The sequence below is a fragment of the Crinia signifera genome, chromosome 3 (assembly GCF_055691185.1).
Source record: "Crinia signifera chromosome 3, ASM5569118v1, whole genome shotgun sequence".
Classification (NCBI taxonomy): Eukaryota; Metazoa; Chordata; class Amphibia; order Anura; family Myobatrachidae; genus Crinia; species Crinia signifera.
Genome location: NC_139219.1, coordinates 57,318,671 through 57,336,248, shown reverse-complemented (window position 1 = coordinate 57,336,248; position 17,578 = coordinate 57,318,671).

Sequence of the window (17,578 nt, the reverse complement as noted above, 5' to 3'; positions counted from 1 at the left end):
ATACTTACAACACACACAACCACATACACTACAACACACACACAAAAACAGTACAACACACACAAACACACAGAACACATAAAAAATAATTTGCCGTTTATTTAACAGTCTGTAATGGCAAATAAAAACTGTACCTAATGTACCGTTTCTACTTTGTTCCCCATATCCGTCTCTCCAGTCCTCCAGCCTGTCACTGTGCTCCCTGGCCAGTTGCACTGAGAAATCTTTGTCCTGGCCAATGCACCCATTGATCAATACAACGTGGGTACACTGCACTCACCCTGTTAGTCAGTTGGATATCAGGCACTGCTCTGCCTTAAGGGTTTCCCAGACTCTTTTGGTTCATAGATAATGTTTGGTCGATGGGCATGAGCGCTGCATGCATTTGTTTGAATGTTATGAGTGTAAGAAGTCTTCTATATAATAAGTTGAAGAGTCTGTGTGCGTGTGTGTGTGTGTGCGTGTCCGTAGCATTGCGGACACACCGTGGCACTCAGAGACACCAAATTCAGCAACAAGATACCTCTGGACCCGGTGGTGTGCACCTCGAAGCCCTTTTTGGGAAATTTCACTTAGAAATTTAAAAAAACACCAAGTTTTAATTTTCCTTCATTGATGTTCTGGGGAAAAGATCGATGATCTGGGAAACCGTTTGCGAAGGAACAACTCCACACCTGATTTCATTGCTGTCATTGAGTATGAATGACACATTCTAACATTATGGTGAAGGCTTTAAACAATTAGGAAATAATTGAGGATATACATAGACCACACATAACACACACACATACACATTGTACACGCACACACAGTACACTACATACGCACACATAGCACACAACACACACATTTATATGTAGAGCACCTCACACACTTACACATTGGACAGATACACACACACACAACACACCACATGCAGTACAATACAAATCCATGCACACTACAACACGCACCCAAAAACAGTACAACAAACACACACTTAAACATTGCCAGGATACGCAAAGCACACTACACACACATATATACGTAGCACACCTCACAAACTTACACATTCGGCAGATACACACAACACAACACTCACAGTACAACACACACCCACATTCACTACAACACACACCCAAAAACAGTACAATACACAGAACACACACACTTAAACATTGCACAGATACACACAGCATGCTACACACGCACAGATTTATACATAGCACACCTTACGCACTTACACATAGGGCAGATACACACAACACACACACACATAACATACCTCTAACAGCACAACACACACCCACATTCACCACACACACACCCAAAAACCAGTACAACACACACAAAACACACACTTAAACATTGCACATATACACAAAGACACAACACACACATACTGTATATACGTAGCACACCTCACACACTTACGCATTGGACAGATACTTACAACACACACAACCACATACACTACAACACACACACAAAAACAGTACAACACACACAAACACACAGAACACATAAAAAATAATTTGCCGTTTATTTAACAGTCTGTAATGGCAAATAAAAACTGTACCTAATGTACCGTTTCTACTTTGTTCCCCATATCCGTCTCTCCAGTCCTCCAGCCTGTCACTGTGCTCCCTGGCCAGTTGCACTGAGAAATCTTTGTCCTGGCCAATGCACCCATTGATCAATACAACGTGGGTACACTGCACTCACCCTGTTAGTCAGTTGGATATCAGGCACTGCTCTGCCTTAAGGGTTTCCCAGACTCTTTTGGTTCATAGATAATGTTTGGTCGATGGGCATGAGCGCTGCATGCATTTGTTTGAATGTTATGAGTGTAAGAAGTTGAAGAATAAGACTGAGATGAAGATTTGTCACGTTATAGTGTACAATTTACTCAATAAATCGTGAAAAAAATATGTGTACATAGAAGTACAGTACAATCAAGAAATGAAAGTAGGATTAAAAAATAAATTCTGATTCAAGATGATTATTGTTTGGATGGCGGTGGGTTGCGAAACAAATCTATAGGTGGAGGGGGTATGGATATTGTGGGCATAATTGGTGTATGGTACACCTACAGGAGGTCCCCAGTTCATGAGAAATTCTCACTACAGTGTCACCGTAGGGGGATTTCCAATTGGGGTTCAGGTGGTCTTTTAGGGACCCCTTTACAATCCCGTTGGTCTCTTCTCCTGGAGCCTACGGTCTCCCTCAGTGATTGACTATCATTAAGGGAGACTTTAAGCTCAAGTAGAAGAGACCTACAATATTGTAAAGGATCCCTAAAAGACCACCTGGACCCCAATTGGGAATCCCCCTATGGTGACACTGTGACCGTGACACTGTAGTGAAAATCCCATCAATTGAGGGCCCCCTGTAGGTGTAACAAACACCAATTATGCCCACAATATCCATACCCTCACCTATAGATTTGTTTCACAACCCACCCCATCCAAACAATTATCAGTTTGAATCAGAACTTATTTTTTAATCCTACTTTCATTTCTTGATTGTACTTCTATGTACACTTACATTTTTTTCACGATTTATTGAGTAAATTGTACACTTTGTAACATGGCAATTCTTTTTCTCAGTCTTATTCTTCAACTTCTTAAACTCCAAACCTTATCAATGCATCCATTGATGATTGGGATGGCTGGATCAGTGGATTGGCCTGGCGGGTGTAGGGAAGAATTTGGCCCATTGCACCCATTCCCAGTGGTGCATTACAGTGGTGCGGATAGTGTGCGTCGCGTCATGACATCATGTGGCCAGGCCTGCGGACCTGCTCCCACACTCAGGGGCTGCCCCACTGTTTGGTAGAGATGCTCGGTGCATGTGCTTTACAGATCCCCAGACCTCAGAGACTGCTGCAGGCAGGTTCGGTGAGGGGAGTGGCAGTGGCAGGGAGCAGTGAATTTTTAATTAATTATGGCGCGGTAAGTAACGCCCACCCCGGACTCCACGCACTCAGCGCCTGTAATTACACACCCTAGAAACTGTACCATTGAAAGTATAGAAATTAAGGTGTGGACATGTCCCTTTCTGATTTTGTACCGATTTCTGACCCTCAGATGTTGGAGGATATGTCATACAGTAGGTGCTAAATCTCAGGAGTGGATGTGGAATTCATCAACACATACAAGTTTTCAACTCAGTAGCGTTGTGTTTCAAACAACACCACACCTGATTTCATTGCCATCATTGAGTATCAATGCAAACACATTCTAACATTATGGTGGAATCTATAACAAATTACAATCTTAGGTCTTTGTCACAGCATACTGTAAGATGACATTTTTCAGCAATTTTGGAAATAAAGAAACCCCAAGGTTTTCCCGGGCAACGCCGGGCGGGTCAGCTAGTTGAAGAATAAGACTGAGATGAAGATTTGTCACGTTATAGTGTACAATTTACTCAATAAATCGTGAAAAAAATATGTGTACATAGAAGTACAGTACAATCAAGAAATGAAAGTAGGATTAAAAAATAAATTCTGATTCAAGATGATTATTGTTTGGATGGCGGTGGGTTGCGAAACAAATCTATAGGTGGAGGGGGTATGGATATTGTGGGCATAATTGGTGTATGGTACACCTACAGGAGGTCCCCAGTTCATGAGAAATTCTCACTACAGTGTCACCGTAGGGGGATTTCCAATTGGGGTTCAGGTGGTCTTTTAGGGACCCCTTTACAATCCCGTTGGTCTCTTCTCCTGGAGCCTACGGTCTCCCTCAGTGATTGACTATCATTAAGGGAGACTTTAAGCTCAAGTAGAAGAGACCTACAATATTGTAAAGGATCCCTAAAAGACCACCTGGACCCCAATTGGGAATCCCCCTATGGTGACACTGTGACCGTGACACTGTAGTGAAAATCCCATCAATTGAGGGCCCCCTGTAGGTGTAACAAACACCAATTATGCCCACAATATCCATACCCTCACCTATAGATTTGTTTCACAACCCACCCCATCCAAACAATTATCAGTTTGAATCAGAACTTATTTTTTAATCCTACTTTCATTTCTTGATTGTACTTCTATGTACACTTACATTTTTTTCACGATTTATTGAGTAAATTGTACACTTTGTAACATGGCAATTCTTTTTCTCAGTCTTATTCTTCAACTTCTTAAACTCCAAACCTTATCAATGCATCCATTGATGATTGGGATGGCTGGATCAGTGGATTGGCCTGGCGGGTGTAGGGAAGAATTTGGACCATTGCACCCATTCCCAGTGGTGCATTACAGTGGTGCGGATAGTGTGCGTCGCGTCATGACATCATGTGGCCAGGCCTGCGGACCTGCTCCCACACTCAGGGGCTGCCCCACTGTTTGGTAGAGATGCTCGGTGCATGTGCTTTACAGATCCCCAGACCTCAGAGACTGCTGCAGGCAGGTTCGGTGAGGGGAGTGGCAGTGGCAGGGAGCAGTGAATTTTTAATTAATTATGGCGCGGTAAGTAACGCCCACCCCGGACTCCACGCACTCAGCGCCTGTAATTACACACCCTAGAAACTGTACCATTGAAAGTATAGAAATTAAGGTGTGGACATGTCCCTTTCTGATTTTGTACCGATTTCTGACCCTCAGATGTTGGAGGATATGTCATACAGTAGGTGCTAAATCTCAGGAGTGGATGTGGAATTCATCAACACATACAAGTTTTCAACTCAGTAGCGTTGTGTTTCAAACAACACCACACCTGATTTCATTGCCATCATTGAGTATCAATGCAAACACATTCTAACATTATGGTGGAATCTATAACAAATTACAATCTTAGGTCTTTGTCACAGCATACTGTAAGATGACATTTTTCAGCAATTTTGGAAATAAAGAAACCCCAAGGTTTTCCCGGGCAACGCCGGGCGGGTCAGCTAGTATACAATAATTGTAACGTGTATGGGCACCTTTAGTCAATCTAAAAATTAGAGATGTGCAGACTCGGATTCCAGAGATCCGAGCCCCCACGGACGTCATCACCCCGAGCCCGGTTCCGAGCAGCGCTCGGAGATTCCCGCCTGACTCGGGTCCGTCCGCGTGGTCAGAACGTCATCTCCCGGCGCCGGATTTCGCGAGGCTTTAAAAGCGGCTGCTGCGCCCGCCATCTTCACTCCAGTCTAGTAGTGGGTTGGGAGAGGTTGTGTTGGTGCTGCTGCTGGGGCTTAAACTTGAGCTTGACCTTGAACGCAATATTTTTTAATCGCTGGTGCTGTCTCTCAGTGCTGCTGTGTAGTCTAACTGTGTACTTGTAGTACTACTGTCTCCTCTGTGCGGTCTACCTCTGGTGTGCTGTGCTGTAATTAATTATTTTATTTGCTGGGGCTGTCTTCCTCAGTGCTGCTGTGTACTCTGTTCTCCTCTCTGCTTAGGAGAACAGTCTAACTGTGTACCTGTAGTACTACTGTCTCCTCTGTGCTGGGGCCTACCTCTGGTGTGCTGTGCCTGTAATATTATATTATATATTAATAATTAATTATATTTTATATATATATATATATATATAATGCAATGTCCGGCGTCACTCGGAATAATAAGAGTGCCGCCGGACATTGCATTGTATGGGACCTGTCAGGTTCCTAATCGCGGAGGGCAACGGGACAAGTATCTACTGTGTGGTGCCTAGTACTGCCTCATCTACCTGTCTGGTCTGGTGCCCACTGCTGAGAGTCATTCGTATGAGGGACTTGTCTTTTCAATGCATACAACTGATTGCATTCCACTAATGAGAGTAATTGATTGCTGCACCAATCGCCCACTGCTCCTCGGCTGCACTGTGTAAACAGTGCACAATCAAGCCAGATAGGGGTCTTGTTGGATGTTAAACTGATCAAAACAGTTACACACTTGCAGACAAACTCTGTGCTGCACGAAATGCCCACTGCTCCTTGGCTGCACATGGTAAACAGTGCATGATCAAGCCAGATAGGGGTCTTTTTGGGGCCTAGTTTTTTAAACTGCCATCCTGTCTGCCGCTGCAGTGCCACTCTTACATGAGCCACTTGTTTGTGCCGCACACTTGTGTGGCTTAGCATAGTTATCCAGCTACCTCGGTGCAACCTTTTGCCCTAAAAACAATATTGTGAGGTGTTCAGAATAGACTGGAAATGAGTGGAAATGAATGTTATTGAGGTTAATATAGCGTAGGAGCAAACCCCCCCCCCCCCCCCCCCCAAATTCTGCGATTTTTTAACAAAAAAAATCAGAACCCAAAACCAAAAAAATCCAAACACAAAACACTTAGGAGGTGTTTTGCCAAAACCCATTAGAACCCAAAACCTCAAGGTAATCAGAACCCAAAACCCGAAAAGTGGCCGGTGCACATCCCTACTAAAAATGTAGCAAGCCTAATAGGGGAGTGGAAGGGGGGGGGGATTAGGTGGCACAGTTAAATTAGTTCCACCACCTCTCCAGGACCACTTTAAGCCCCGGTTAGAGGGGGTTCTGGGATAAATAGTCAACAGTCACTAGGTCAACCACTTACGATCGTCAGTGATTAGGTCAGCATCCAAAAATTGTCAACGTACACTAAGTCGACAGTGACAAACTGTCACCATGGAAATGGAATACACAGGAAAAAGTCGACATGAGTTTTTTTACATTTTTTTTTTTTTTTATAATCATGGAAACCCTGTGTTGACATTTTCAGGGGTCGATGTGGACCTTGTGTCAATGTCAACCTAGTGCTTGTCGACCATTTTAGGTTAGTTAAATTCTTGATTGTAGGCTTTCTAGAGTACCAGGGTTACAGCAGTAGTTAGTCATGTCCAAGTCCACCTTTGGGAAATGAAGGAACGGGTCTACACTAACACGTCACACCTACTGGTGCATTTACCATGCTCTCGAAGACCTTAAATATTAAAAACCTCATCAAGCACCGAACAAAACGTTGCTATCTTTTCTCAATCCTTGCCATAATATGAACTACATATACAACATGTGAGGCGTTACATATGTAATTAGAGATATACACTAAAACATACTCATCCCTGCTAAAATGACGTTGTCATTTAAGATTTACCTATCAAGTATCAATTCAAAATGTTGAGACATTAATAAACTGATCTGCAGTTTTCTTTCGGAATCATTGGAACACATTTGAATTTCTTTCTGAATATGAAATTGAATAATAAACACATTAAATATTAACTGATGCCAGTACGGCAAACTTTAGAAAGCCGTGTTCTACAGATGAGTCACTGGGGAAATAACAGGGTTATTTTTTTCTTTGAAAGAAATTCCTTTGAAGTCAATAACTTGTCTCTATTTGAGTGTGTTTTATATTATCTTGGGTAAAACTGTCACAGACGAGTTTGCGATGCTTTCTAATCATGCAGGGGTAATATTATGTAACAAGGTTTCTGCTTGGGAAAAAGAAACAAATACACCGATGTTATAAGAGGGTGCATCTAAAGTGAAATGAGGGTAATTTAGACCTGCTCGCTAGGCGGCATATATTCGCTGCCTAGTGAGCAGGTAAGTGTGGCTCCGCTGAACGCATGACTCCCTCCCCCGCTGACCAAATCCCCGTGACACAATGCGAGCGGGTGTGTACATTTACACATACGCTCGCATGCGGCCATAGTCGTAAAAGCCTATACTTTGGCCATGTGACGTCAGCCGCCCGCCTCGAGCAGGCATGGGCACACTTGCGTTCCCAGGTGTCCACCCAGCGTTTCCATGGGCACACCCATAAAATGCTGGGAGGACCGCAGTGACCACCCCATGCCTGCCCAGCATTTAGCAAACCAGCACAAATGTTCAATGTTCTCACAATGAATGCAATGTTTTATTTACAATTCCGATCCAATACTCCGTTCCGAAATTCGGGATTGAAAATTCCCCGACATTACCTTTATGGCAGGGTGCAGGCAGGAGCAGCCGGGATCTGTGCGGGCAGGCGGCTGGGCGCCGGGTAGTTGGGAGCTGGACTGGGGAGCTGGAGGCGCGTCTAGGAGCCGGGGCGGGGCATGCAGTGCGGCTGTGGGTGGGCAGAGTGGCTGTGCGTCCTTTGGCATTGCAGTTGTTTGGCCTGCGCAGTGTGACCTCTGACCGTCACACTGCGCAGTGCTGCAGGCTGGGCATCGGGAACAGCCGGGCAGCGTCTGAGCGAGTGCTCAGACGCTGCCCAGCATTAGACTGCACATGTGCAGTCTAATTCCAAAATCCCGGGATCTAACCGTGCTTACGCACAAGTCTGGCCCCTTCCACAACTCTGTGACAGATACAGGCTGAACAAGGCTGGCGCTAACATCACAGACCCTCCCGTAAAACACCTGGGCATGCATATCTTTTGACACTCCCAGAAAACGCCAGGTACCCACCCCTGATTGAGGGTACACTGGCTTTTGTGGAGCGGTTGGATATTGGAAACATCAGCTTCAATGCCAGTCAGACACTGGAGATCTGGGACATTAGTCCCATTCAATTGTTGTTACTTTCAACAGGAAAAATCTATACTTAAACAGTTAATAAGAAATACTTCCCTTGACAGAGGGACCACATAAGGGGCCATTTCCCATCACAGGGAGCAACTGTGTATGTGGGAATAACATCAGCAAACAATTATGCATTTTAATGAGAAAATATCACATTGGCGTAGTGCTTTTTGCTGAGCTTCAAGGTTTTCTTTTAACTGTTAATCATACAGCGCACACCTATTATGCAGCACTCAGAAAACATTACAGTCATTTCTATAAGTTCCTGCTCTAGTGGAGCTTAGATCCAGTGTTATAAAAAATGATAGTTTAGACTTGTAATATAAAGAAAATATCTATACAACAATCAAGCGCAAAATGATATCCAAATAAACTAGAGAAACTAGCTTGATCACTTCACATTTAATGCTGCTCCCACTGAGTAGTCTGGAGAACTCAATTCACACAAGCTAAGAGATATTTATAGTATATGGGGCTGTATTATTAAAAACTATATATATACAGTATATATTTATATATATATATATATATATATATATATATCCAAAGGATGACCCCACGTGCGCCCTTATAGTGTGAGCAGCTACTCTAAGACCCCCCCTGTTAGTGGGAGGCAATATTAGAAATGGGAAAAAAAGGGTATAGAGAGCACTTTTACCACCAACTGGAATTTCCACCAATTACAGTCAAATGCAATACAGTACAATATATAATCATAAAACCAGAGTGCTTTTATTAAAGTTTCGAGAATCACATCTGGAGATTGTATCCTTTTCGGAAATATAATATCAGTTACCCGACGCGTTTCGTCTTAAAAAAGACTTCATCAGGGGTTTAACAAGATATGAAAAAAACGCTCATACCGGCGTGTTATTTCTTCAATATTTTGCAGATCGTAATAACCTTCCCCTCAGTGGGGCAAACTCCAAATATCCAAAAAAACGCATGCATTGACGTGTTGTTTCCTCAGTGATTTAAAGGCTGTAATAACCTTCCCCTCAGTGGAATACACTCCTTATATCAGATATTCCCCAAATGGGGTCAAAGGGTACGAGATGTATCGGCAGCCTTCTTCAAGCAATTTCTTAGGGCACAGATGTGTGTAGTTTTAGATTAATGGGGAAATCCTCTCATTAAAAGCGGCTGTCAGCCAGGTCCGTTCGGTGTGGTTAGCCTGCTCCAACCAAACAGGTCCACAATATCTAATAGTCCGCTGGTTTTAATGCATGTAGAAGACAGCAAAATGAGGTTCAATCACAGTTCAATTTCTGATTTGTGTAGGGAGTGCTGGACTGAACTGTCTGCATTTTATGATTATATATTGTACTGTATTGCATTTGACTGTAATTGGTGGAAATTCCAGTTGGTGGTAAAAGCACTCTATACCCTTTTTTTCCTATATATATATATATATATATATATAAATGTTTCGGTTGGCACTCTTGCCTGCTGTGGCAAAGTTCCGTGGTGCCTTCCAAGTTTTGTAGATAGACGCAGAATAAGGCGGCGGCACTCACGGGGCTAAAGTGAAAAATGTATTAAAACACAAACAACCAATCGTCAAATCAGTTGCTGCCGCCTTATTCTGTGTGTGTATATGTATATATATATATATATATATATATATATATATATATATATATATATATATTATATGAACAGAAAAGGGGGCGACCCTAGTTGCGCCCAATAGTACAGTAAGCAGGTCCTTCAATAAATCTCCCCTGTTAGTGGAAGATGGAAACAGGATAGAAACGGTAATCGAGAGCGCTATCAAATTCCATCACCTTTAAGAGATTAGATCAGCATAGGATCAGATAATTCTTAATCAGGTCAGATACAATTCAGATCAGATATCAAGTTGTTTTATTAAAAATGCATAAAAAAAATTTGACATCAGTTTGATGGCAGTTCACATGATGGTAAACGACATAGATTTAACTCCAACCCCTATGCGTTTTGTCTCGAAAGACTTCATCAGGGGTAAACGAGTATGCGGTATGCCGATCCTAAATGTAGGATGTCTTCAAATATACGATATATCGAATAGGGTCCAATTTTGAGATGTAACACACTGGACACAATTTTCGATGTGGAAAAAGGTAGGTACCATAGTGCAGGGCCACCGATAGGGGGGTCTAGGGGTACAGGAGTCCTGGGCCCCCGCTAGAATTGGGGCCCGGATGGCATTATTGCGATTAGTAGCATGCGTGCTGCCAGGGAGTCGGGGACGCGGACAGCAGTAGCGCATTACCAATGCACTAGCCACCAGCCAATAGGAGATTCCTGATTGGCAGCCAATCAGGAGTGCTTTCTGTCTGGTGTGTCCGCGTCACTGTCTGCTTTCTGTCCGGCATGTCCGCAACGCGTCTCTGGCGAGGTGGTGCATGGAGGTGCTCTGTCGGACAGGCAAGGAGGGGGAGCTGTCGGGTAACTCATCTCCCACTCCTGCTACTGACCAGTCCCCGCCATCTCTGCAGCAGGACAGGTGAGCTCCTGCACTGCGTTGTTTCTTGCCACCCGCCCCTCCCCGAGTTTCAGAGTCCAGGAGGCGGCATGAGGATGCAGGACGGGTGCAGACCGCACACCGCACGTAAGCCAGCAGAAGCCGCTGGCTGTACCGAGCTGTGCTGTACAGTACAACGCTGTGCAGCTGGCTGAATGTGCAGGTAATGATAGCCTGTGTCTGTACAGGAGAGAGGGGAAGGCATTGAGAGGTTTGAGTGAGAGAAAGAGGGAAGGAGATAGTGTAAGTTATAGGGATGAGAGATAGGAGGTGGAAGGAGGGAGAAAAAGGTTCAGGGGTTCCAGGTGGATATATGTGTTTGCCACTTACGTTGTAGCACCCCGCCTTTCCCCCTTGGGGGCCCTGCCCATTCTGTCAGTCCCGGGCCCCACGATTTGTGATGGCAGCCCTGCCAGAGTGGGATTTATCAGTGCTTTACCTCCAAAACCTACAAGCATCAGGTCGACACCACTATATCGACATGCAGGAAGGTCAAAATGACTGAAGATCAACATGGGTTAGGTTGACAGGGTCATATGGTCGACACAGGGACGGTCTACAATCAAAAGGTTGACATGGGGTTTTTCACATTCTTTTGAGCCGACATCTTCCAACAGGCAGTATTTCACGCCCTACCATCCACTAGGGTGTAGCGGGAGAATAACCTTATGTGTAAGGGGCATTACTACTGTGCATTTTATGTGTAGCATACTGTGAATAAGGAGCACTGCTATATATTGTAATGTGTATAAGGGGTACTACTGTGTGTCATAACATGAAAAAGGTACCCTCCAGGCTGTATTGGCCCATGGGGTTACAGTAGAAAATTACCCCGTGGATCCCACTGCCTAAGGGTCCACCCCCTCCTCTAGAGATCAGGATCTAGATTGTGCACATGAATTATACATTCGGTATCTTATGCTGCACAGGACTGTGATGTATTTCTACAGTGCATTACTGTTAGTAATTTTGTACATGGATTATTCTCATCTCCATGCATGAACTAACAATATTTAGTATACTATACTATTTACTCACTAATTTTTATCAAAACCTCTATGGCAGCTGTCCTTACCTCCTCTGGAGACTAGTTCCACCCTTAAGCATGGGCCTCCAATAACTGCAGTCCCCAGTGTGCCCTTAATGCCCCAATCTGGCATCGGGTACACTGGTATGTGGTGCAATGTGAATAAGGGCCACTGTGTGCATTGTAATGAAATTATGCTAATGTATGGTGAAATTTAAATTGGGCGTACTACTGTGTGGCCACTCCCCTTTCTTGTAAGACCACACCCATTTGTACAGCCTGTGACACACAGTGTCCCTTTGTTACATATGAGAGGGTGCAAATTTGTTTGCAGAGTTGCACCGAACATTCCAGTACCGTCCCTGGCGACAAACAGAGGCAAAATTTTGCAGCAAAACAAGAAAGAAAATTGACAGCAGTATTGTAGTTTTGCCGATCTGCATACTCTTGTACCAGACTAGGCATCTTACAAATGAGGCACATATTATCTATTTAAACAGAGCACAGAACTGTCCTTTATCTATCATCATTTCTTATTTTCCTATGTACCTCTAGAGGGGGTAGTGCAGTAGATAGTAAGGCGGTGTGGGGCCAAGCGGGAAGGAGGGCTGACCGGGGCATGGCTATATTGACGTGATTCAGTGTGAATTATGTCATCAGGTCCAACTCAGACTGCACACCTGTACTCTGATATGGGCAGCTGTGTGCTTGTGGGGGAGGGGGGTATCGAGGCCTCCGGGGAAAGCAGGGGACCTGTCTACCTTTCCAGGGGGCCACAAGGGTCATTCAAATTTTCCAGAGGCTCCCAGCCATTGTGGGAGGGTAATCCAATATGTTTTATCTGCACATGCATAATTGCAAAATGTGCTGTGCATATCAATTTTGTAGTAAGCGAATGACCCAAGGATTAGTATTTGTTACAGCATTTATTTCACGGTAATATAAACTCCAAATTGTATGTTGTACATAATGACAAATCGATCGTTATTACATTTATTTTCCATCCACAGAACAAATAGCATTTGCTGTTGCGTCTACAAATTTCCAATAACAAATTTACTTTCGATGTTTAGGTAAATGATGTGTACTTCTGATTCTAATATAAACTCTTTCAGCCAGAGAACTGTAAAAATCTGCTGTTTGCGCGTTGCAAAACTTCCCTCCGAACAGCCTGGAGAGCGAGGTGTGAACTCGGTGAGCGCCGATGCACTCGAAGAGACTTCCCAGATGGAACCGTGAAGTTTGCAGGCAGAGAACAATTTTCTGCGCCTGGCAATCTCAAACTATTACATAGACAACAGATTTAACTCAGTTTAAATTAAACTATGTTTCAAATCAGTCAGACGCCCCAGCATTCAATACTCTGAAATTGGGCCATCTGTGAATGATTTTTAATTCTTTATAAAAAATACAATAAATCGTTCAGTTTGGGATGTGAAATTTCACATGTAAATTGTGGATATAGTATTTACACTTTTGAATAGCTCGCCCCCACAGAAACGCAATTATGTAACTGTTTGTGTGTCATTTTGTTGGTGTTTGATTTTTCCTATTAGTATTCAGTCTATAAATATGGAGTCTGCAGTATACGGCGTTTCATTGTGTGGAATAGAAACCTGTTGGTTATTTTTATGAGGATGTATTTTGTTGGTAGTGTTTCATTGTAAAACTGATAATAGAATTCTGTAAACTGTTCCATAAATAATGAGAAGATGCCAGGATGACAATGCAGGAGGTAAAAATATGTGTGGCAAGCAATATGAGAATTCTGTCCATTTTAGTAGTAACATTCAATGTGTTATTATATGCAGATGGAGCACCTCCCAGTCAGCCTGCGGTATCGTCAGATCACCTGAGCTGGCACAGGCTGGCGGACAGTCGCTCCATCTGATGGGGATGCGCGAGCACAGCGCCGTGGAGCAGATTCCCTGACCGTCTCCGATTCAGGGAGATGGGCAGAGTTAGTGGGGGCTGCGGATGGCGACGGGGGAGCCGGTGGAGGGCAGCAGCTGGCCCCTACATATGGAGCGTCTCGTGCGTGCGCCCCCCTTTCTGTCGGATGACGAAAGGCCGTGGATGGTGATTCTATCGCCAGGAGCAGCTCAAATGAGAGCTGCTCCATCTCTGTGTGTGTGTGTGTGTGTGTATATATGTGTGTGTGTGTATATATATATATATATTCTCCTGATTGGGAAGGCAAATGAACCAGCAAATATCTATGTAAGTGGACCCACTGCGGGTGGGGCAGATGTAACATGTGCCGAGGGATAACAGTCTTTTTTCAAATCCGGCCTGCCACATGGCAGTTATTAGATTGGCTGGTACATTGGGTCTGATTCAGACCTCCTCGCTGGGCTGCGAGTGTTCGCAGACTGGTGAAAAGGTTACCGCCGCTCTGCTGACTGCCTTCAGATGGACGGCTCACTCATGCGCGCTGCATATCGTGCACTTGTGCGGTCATTCAATAATCGCTCGGGCTGTGAATTTGCAGTCCAGCTGGGAGCCGGACCACCGACCTGAAGGCGCGTCTGGGAGCCGGACCCGGGGCAAGCAGTGTGGCTGTGGCTAGGCAGAGTGGATGATTAGACTGTGTATGCGCAGTCTAATCCCGAAATACCAGGATTGGAAGTTCCAAAGGGGAGGGAAGGGGGGATTTTCAATATTTAGTCCTCTTTTCACATATATTCCTTAACCCCTTCCCGACACATGACGTATATATATACGTCATGTGTCGGTTGCGGGGGAATCAAGCCAGCTCACGGAGTGAGCTGGCTTGAAAGAGAGCAGGTAATGGCTGTATATTACAGCCAGGTACCTGATCTCACGGCCACGAGCGGCGAGTTCGCCGATCGTGGCCGTTTAACCCTTTAAGCACCGCGGGCAAAGCGCCCGCAGTGCTTAAATAGCTGATCGGAGGGGGGGCGCCCCCCTCCGGCGCCGATCGGGGCCCACCGCGGCGAGATCGGAGGGTGCCGATCGGTTGCCATGGCAGCCAGGGGTCTAATGTAGACCCCTGTGCTGGCCATGTCAGCATACCTATTACATCCTGCCTGAGGCAGGATGTAATAGGAAGTGCTGAAAATCACTATGTTCAGCCATAGAGCTCTTGTCACAGATGGAGGACTAGTTTGGATCGTGTGGTGCACAGAAATTACTTTAGGACCAGACGAGTTAGGGTTAAAGCGAGCTGGTTTTATTATAGACGGGTTCATAAAGGAAATCAAATCTTCTTATTCAATAATGGCTTGACATAAGGCAAATAAGAAAAAGTCCCAATACTGTCTCTGAGCAAAGTCTTTGGAAAATAATAATAAATACAATAATTCTTGTATCACTCACGAAAGAGCCGGTAATACTGAGGAAGAGTAACACACTGGAAGAAATGAACGATGGAGCCAGAGTTTATGGAGAGGACTGTGACTGGATGACTTTAAGGAGCTGTAAATCCCGGAAGACGGTGCAACAGAAGCCGGCAGGGTCCACAGTAGGCAAGAGCCCCACGGGTAATCTCCACGAGATCCACAGGTGATGCCCTGGAAGGCAGCGAGAGGTCAGGGATCCTGGAGTCAGTAAACAGGGAGGACTGAAGAGTAGGCTGCAGAAGACAGGAGTAAGCCAGGAGTCTCCAACTGCACAAGGCTAGGAAACCTTTGCACTGACACCAGTTCACCAAGACAGATCCCCTAAATACATAGTGGGCGGCTGTCATTGGTTAATTAGGGCAGAGAAGGAGGAAACCTTTAACCTGGCGTCCAATCTGCATTTTGCCCACATCCAAGATGGCGGCGCCGGCCTCCCGGTGCTGCCCCAGTCTGAACTCCCCTAGCACTCACAGGAAACCGCCCCTGTAAGCCACACTTCCCAACAGACCTGGAACCAGCAAGAGACCCGCTCCGGAGGCCCAGAACGGACAGGCGGCGGCGGACACGGAGGGATGAGTATCGAACCCGCCGTGTGCCGCTGCGGCCGGCCGTGACAGTACCCCCCCCTTTTTGGGTGCCAGCAAGGTACCTTCGAGTCTTGAGAGGATTCTTCTGGAGGAACTGTCTGACCAGGCTTGGAGCATGTAGATCGATGGAGTCAACCCAGGAATTCTCCTCTGGACCATATCCGGACCATTCCACTAGATACTGTAAACGACCTCGATGACTGCGACAGTCCAGAACCTTTTTTACCTCAAACTCCGCATCTTTCTCAGTAGAGACTGGGGGTGTCTTGGGTGGTTTAGGATGGTAGGGATTCAGTCGTAGAGGCTTTAAAAGAGAAACATGAAAAGAGTTGGAGATCTTCATAGAAGATGGTAATTTCAGTTTATATGCTACAGGATTGATGACTCGGATAATCGGGAAGGGACCAATGAAGCGCGGGGCCAGTTTCATGGAAGGTAATCGAAGCCGGAGGTTACGGGAGGACAACCAGACTAGATCTCCGACCTTTAAGCGAGGAGCTGCTTTCCTTCTCTTATCAGCAAACTTTTTATAGCGGATAGAGGCCTTTCGAAGGGACTGATGAACGCCAGACCAGATCTTTGAAGACTGATGTAGGAAGGAGTCTGCAGCTGGAACTTCTACTGCAGGGAGACTTGCGAACTCCGGAGCACGAGGATGTTGACCAAAGACAGTAAAGAAGGGGGTGATTCCAGTAGAGGAATGGTAAGAGTCATTGTGAGCAAATTCTGCCCATGGGAGCAGGTCTACCCAATCATCTTGTGCAGAAGAGATGTACAAGCGGAGGAAGGCCTCCAAGTCTTGATTGACTCGTTCAGTCTGTCCATTGGTTTGTGGGTGGTAGGCAGAAGAAAACTTTAATTTGATTTGTAGGGAAGAACACAAGGACCTCCAGAATTTGGCGATGAATTGCACTCCTCGGTCTGATACTATCTCTGTAGGAAGACCATGTAACTTGAAGATGTGAAGAATAAAAAGTTGGGCCAATACTGGGGCCGATGGAAGCGACTTTAGAGGAATGAAGTGGGCCATTTTCGAAAAGCGATCGACCACCACCCATATCACTGTATGTCCCTTGGAAGGTGGCAGCTCTGAAATGAAATCCATGGACAGATGTGTCCAAGGACGTCTCGGAATGGGTAGTGGGCGCAGAGGACCTGTTGGAGCTGTTCTGGATGTTTTATGCTGTGCACACTGAGGACAAGAAGAGATGTAATTGCAGACGTCTACTCGCATGGATGGCCACCAGTAGGATCGCTGAAGAAAAGAAAGTGTCTTTTGAGTACCTGGATGACCTCGGAGGCGTATAGAGTGAGCCCATGTCAGGATCTTCTCTCGCAATTCTGCAGGAACGAAAGTCTTTCCCGGAGGTGGTATGGGGGTGACATTGGTTTGGGCGAAGACGGTTGGGTTTAGTATTGCCTGACACCGAGGGGAATCTGCTGTAGAGGAATCGAATGATCGGGACAGCGCATCTGCCTTCTGGTTTTGAGCACCGGGGCGATAAATGATTTGAAAATTGAAGCGCTCAAAAAACATGGACCAGCGAGCCTGTCGGGAGGTAAGACACTGTACATTACGTAAAAAAGAGAGATTTTTATGATCAGAATATACTGTGACTCGATGCTGTGCCCCCTCAAGGAGATACCGCCATTCCTC